The 5758-nt window shown below is 35.0% G+C and overlaps 1 protein-coding gene across 1 annotated transcript in view; it reads right to left on the reverse strand.

The window, feature by feature from the left end:
- Positions 1-5022, reverse strand: part of LOC107570540 (transducin beta like 1 X-linked) — a 28524-nt gene extending 23502 nt beyond the window's left edge. The window contains exon 1 of the mRNA XM_016256768.1: positions 4698-5022. The gene's annotated coding sequence lies outside the window, so the exon portion shown is untranslated. The remainder of the gene's footprint in view (positions 1-4697) is intronic.
- Positions 5023-5758: the final 736 nt, after the last annotated feature.

Below are 5758 nucleotides of genomic sequence, written 5' to 3' on the forward strand. Positions count from 1 at the left end.
AATAAGAGATTCATCACACAGTATAGAGAGCTTCGTTGAGTATAAATGTGAGCTCGTGATGAACTAAGATGAGTGACCGCTTTGAATGATTTTTAAGGGAGTTTGTAAATGTGATATCGGATTTAATACAATACAATTCAATAAACAAGAAGTTAATTTTAAGTTACTTACATTGTCTGACTATAACACTATTGTCTGAGTTTGCTCTATTTCGTCGTTGAAAATAGTTTAAAACAAAGACACAACTCAGCCGCTGCGCATCTCTATTCAAACACAGCGGTGTCTCGTTTATGAATGAACGGGGTTTTTAAACGAATCTATGAGTCAGTGATTCATGATTATGCATTCATCATTCCTGAATGAATCAGCCGTTCGAATGAATCAATTGAATGAATGATTCAGTGATAAAAATCAGTGACTTGCTGCCACCCGCTGGCATTTTGTTTCATTTTTAAAGTATCTTTTCAGTTATTTAAATCATTTAATATTTCTATATTCAAAATGTTATATTTAAAACATTAATATCATCATGGATTTAATTGCACTCACTCCACTTCTGAACCTCATTAAATGTCTGAAAGCACATCAAGCCACTTTTGTGTTCTTCTGTGCCACCTCGACAAATTAATTTCGTTAATACTGATTTCATTTGATTTTTAACTTATGTTTCTCATTCTACTCTTATTCTGTCGTTTTAATTAAAAATGTTAAAAAGTTTATCAAATATAATTTTTTAAAAGAATTTGACAAAAGACGACATACTTTTAATAACGTTAGAGGAGTCAAATATTACCTCGTAATGGGAAGGCTACTTTTTGATAACATTTTGAATTATTGATTAGAAGGTGCTCCTAAAATTTTGAACGTGCTCCTAATTTTTTTAAGTTAGGAGCACAAGCGCTCCTAAAAAGGAAACAGTAAGCGTCGAGCCCTGCTGGTGTATATCACCAGCACAATGACCACATCAGTACACCACACAGCCTTAAAGACAAGCCACAAAACACGACAATCATTTCGTCTTCACACCGTGTAGACTGTAGACACGACAGTCTCTTTCTCCGTCTCAGAACGAGGCCATCTTGGCAGCGCTCTTTCAGACGGATTTGGATTTGCTCGAATCCTGGAGAAAATCCCAGGACCACAACTCTCTCTCTTCAATCCTGTTACCCATTAACTCCGTCAACCTGTGATGATTTACAAACCTAAAGCTATTTATACCAGCGAGACGAGCTGTAGCGTGGGAGTGGATGAATGGAGATTAGACATTAGAATCAGACCGAATCATTGCATCAATGATTCTCGCTCGGAAGAATATTTGGTCTATGTTAGCTATATACTTAGAACAATATTGTGAGTCTTACTCTCTCAGCATATTTTATGTTTTATATTTATTTTCCCAAATTCAGTTTTTTTACCCCACACAAATTCTCCAGGTTCCGTTTTATTTTTTCGATTTTAATTACCATTTTTTTTAAAGGGTTATATTAAATTATAGTAATAAAAAACACGTCTAATTAATTGGAATCATACAATTTAGAAACACTTTATTAAAAGACTAAATGTTTAGGGCCGTATGAAATTTGCTTTAATTTTTTCGAAATTCTTTTTTTTCCCCCCAAATTACATTTTATTTTTTTCTTGATTTCGTTTTAATGGTTTAGTTTAATATGAATAATCAAAAAGCATGTCTAATAAATTCAACTCATAAAACTTTTTTTTTTTAAATTTCAACTTTGCAATAAACGGCACTATTAATTTTTTTTTTTTCAGAAATTCTATATGTTGCCTGTTTAAATTTTTCTAAATTTATGACTTAAAAAAATGCTAATTTATTTATTTAAAAAACGGAGGTAATTAAATGAAGGCATACATCATTAACAATTTATTTTATATTTTAATATGCAATTATTAAAAAACGTAAAAATTTCTTTTATTTTTTGGGGAAACAAAATGTTGCGTTATGCAGCAAATTCCGTTTTTATAACCATGATTCCACGATTGCGTCCACGTTTTATGCATCGTAGACAACGCAATCCCATAATGCACTGCGATGAGCTCAGTGGAAAAAAAAAATCTGATCCCAAAATCAGAGAATACAAAAGAAAAGCCTGATTCTCTGCAGGCCTGCAGTGACGAAGATGCTGCACATCCTACAAAAACACATAAAAATAATTTTATTATGCAAAATAAGACAAGAACTCTGTCTGATCTAACGTCTGGTTTCCTCACGAACGGTGTTAAAAACTCACCAGCTCGATGAATATTTAGAAAGGAGCTGTACCGTAGAGCGAAACCGCTTCAGCCGTAAATGTCCTGCTATCAAACGTTGTAAATATTGTCCAAATAAACGGTCTATATATATTGGCATTTTATCAGCCACTCAACTATCCAGATATCAGCATTCGTCAAAACCAGTCAAGACGGACTGATTGTCAACTCTGTGAAAGAAGAATTATTATAATCAAAATTCTCATCTGGAAAACAGAAGTAGGTGCGGAATTGAATGATGACAAACTAGGCCTGGGCGATAAAACGGTATCGATATTTATCGACGGTACACCGTCTTCGATATCGATAGAAAAAAAGTTTGATATAGCGCACGATATAGGCCCGTGCTCTGAGACCGCACACACAAACATGAGTTTGTAATACTAATATTAGTCGAATTTAAAATAAATATTTGCATTTGAACGTTACGAGTGCGTCAGGGAGCGTCATCAGTGGCGCGCGAGATGATGTAAGTGACGTTGTTGCATTTGAACGTTTTGTTAGTCTAGTCCACGAGACGCGCCGCCGCTGCGTTATCAATTCAAAATATTAAGAGAAATATAGAAACTCGATGCGGAGAACATCTTGAATGGGTTAAAACCCAAACCAAGCCATTCGCACAGAGCGCATATTCAGCGCATTTTTTTAGACGGACTGCACTCGCGTCTCGCACAAGAGATGTAGGCTATAGAAAGCCATGCACAGTTAAAAACGTTTAGAAAACACGTCACGAATTTGTGGAGGTTTATTCCGTTTCACTGCGTCACGTATGTTTTGTGTGATCGGCGCTTCGGCACTTTGGATTAAGCAATGCATTAATACACGATGCCGTTTTGTTCGTAATTGTTTATGCAATTTACGAAATTATATTTGACGTTAATTTAGACGTAATGCACGTTTTTATAGTTACTTGCTTAAGGCGCTGCGTTATTTCGTCATTGCGCCCTCCTGTGGCCTCGTGCAATAAAGACCCATTTAATCTGCATACGAAACATTAGAAATTAGATACTCGTTTAATTTGTATTGTGTTTGATTGTTAAAACTAAAAATATTTGTTGTTTGTCTCAATAAATTGTGTTAACTATAAATACAGTGGTTAAATTTAAACTTTTTTTTTTCTATTGCTCCGTTTTAAAAAAAAGGTTATAAAAATGTCAATAATTAGCGATACCGAACGATATGAAACATTATATCGTAGATAGATTTTTTTTTAGCCCTACGATAAAAGTTCACTGTTTTGAGTAAGCTACCACTTTAAGGTCTGTGGGCAATTCAAATACATATATCTGAAAAATAAACAAACAAATAAATAATAAAAATTTGAAATTTTTTTTTAAAATTTGCTTAAAAATAAAAACCAAGCCATTTTTACACACACACACACACACAACTCTAAATGCTCATATCTACAGGTTTTCTATAATTGTGTGAACCCTGTTTTCTATTTAAATTGTCATTAGTTTCAAGACAATTTTTCTAATTAAGCTCCGAGCACATTTTCCACCAACTAAACACATTTTAATTCCCATGCATACAGCACTCAACACTTGAAGTGGATCCAAAAAGTGAACCAGAGACGTTTTGTTCAGGTTTGGATTCACTGTTTTGAGTAAGCTACCACTTTAAGGTCTGTGGGCAATTCAAATACATATATCTGAAAAATAAACAAACAAATAAATAATAAAAATTTGAATTTTTTTTTTTTAAATTTGCTTAAAAATAAAAACCAAGCCATTTTTACACACACACACACAACTCTAAATGCTCATATCTACAGGTTTTCTATAATTGTGTGAACCCTGTTTTCTATTTAAATTGTCATTAGTTTCAAGACAATTTTTCTAATTAAGCTCCGAGCACATTTTCCACCAACTAAACACATTTTAATTCCCATGCATACAGCACTCAACACTTGAAGTGGATCCAAAAAGTGAACCAGAGACGTTTTGTTCAGGTTTGGATGAACTTTGATGAAAGGATATTTTACACATTAAATACACAATAATTAATTACTCGGTTCGTTCAATTTTGCGTGATGCTGTCACAGTCACTGAGATCAACAAGTTTGAGAACACGACTCTGTTTTAGTGAACGTGTGCGTCTTAGTAAAGCGTACCAGAGAAGTGCACTATCTAGTGTTCACTAGTGAGGGCGGATCGGCCCCTCCCCCACTCTCCTCAGCACGCGCCGCCGGAGCTAACGGCTACTTCAAGCGTGTTTTACCACAAAAACAACTAGAAAAGAGCTCTATCGAGTGCACACTACTCCCCGAGGGCCTCGGCAGTCACAAGACACCGCGGAAATGAGACGTTAGCGGCGATAAAAAGTTCATTTAACCGCGAGTTTCTCCACATGGAGATGTCCAAACACTCCAGGAGGCTAATCCACACCGGAGACGCTCAAGCGAGGGAAATATCGCGTCTTCTTACCGTCAGGACTCAAGCTGCCGCTTCTCGTTCGCTTCCACCGGGAATAACACCCTCCAGCTTCAGTGTGCGAGCCGCGACTTCGCGCCCATCTTCGGTCGGAGTTCCCCTCAGCGCTCGGCGGCCGTTAAAAGATCGACGAGGAACAACAAGCGAGCTCTCGCCTGCCAAAGCTAACGGCTAAGTGTGGCTCCTGTGTGTTTTTAGGCAAGTTCCCTGCGTTTCTCGCTGAAACGGAGCGTCGGAAGACTGTAGCAGCAGCGCACGCACTTACTATAGCAGCGCGGTGCGGGCGGCGTCCAATACCTACAGAGCGCCCTAGCTAGGCGACTACACTAGCGAGTACTCTTGCGCAGTCTGCCTACCGCGCACACATTAAATAGTAGTAAGACGCTTTAGCGAAAATTGAATTAAAATGGAAAAATTATAAATTTAGTATTTTAGACAATAACGCATTTATGTTGTATTTAACATTTTATGTAGCAATACTTTTTTTAAATTTATTTTATTATTATTATTTTTTTTTCGTTTATTTTAAATGTGTCACCGGTAAGACTTTTGTAAGACATTTTATGGAAAATTGAATAAAAATGGCAAGATTGCATATTTATTTTATACGGTTTATTTGTATTTTATGCACAATTCGGTTAAAATGGAAACGTGTACCGTAAACGTTAAATAGTGTGGCTTTTGTGTACAACACTGAATTCAAATTCTAAATAATTATTTTTTTAAATATTAAATAGTAAGACTTTTTGTAAGACATTTTATGGAAAGTGTAATAAAATATATTTATTTTATACAGTTTATTTGTATTTTATGCACTTAATTCAGTTAACACGGAAAAGTGAACCGTAAACGTTAAATAGTGTGGCTTTTGTGAGACATTTTTATTTAATTGAATTAAAAATGGCAAATATATATATTTATTTTTGTACAAAGTAAAGCATTTTATGCACCGTTAAAATGTAAAAGTATATTTTAAATTAAGTAGTAAGGCTTTTTTATACAAAATTGAATTAAATGCAAAAAATTAGAATTTTAAATGTTAAATAGTAAAACTT

Source organism: Sinocyclocheilus grahami, unplaced genomic scaffold, assembly GCF_001515645.1.
Source record: "Sinocyclocheilus grahami isolate Dianchi unplaced genomic scaffold, SAMN03320097.WGS_v1.1 scaffold1473.1, whole genome shotgun sequence".
NCBI lineage: Eukaryota > Metazoa > Chordata > Actinopteri > Cypriniformes > Cyprinidae > Sinocyclocheilus > Sinocyclocheilus grahami.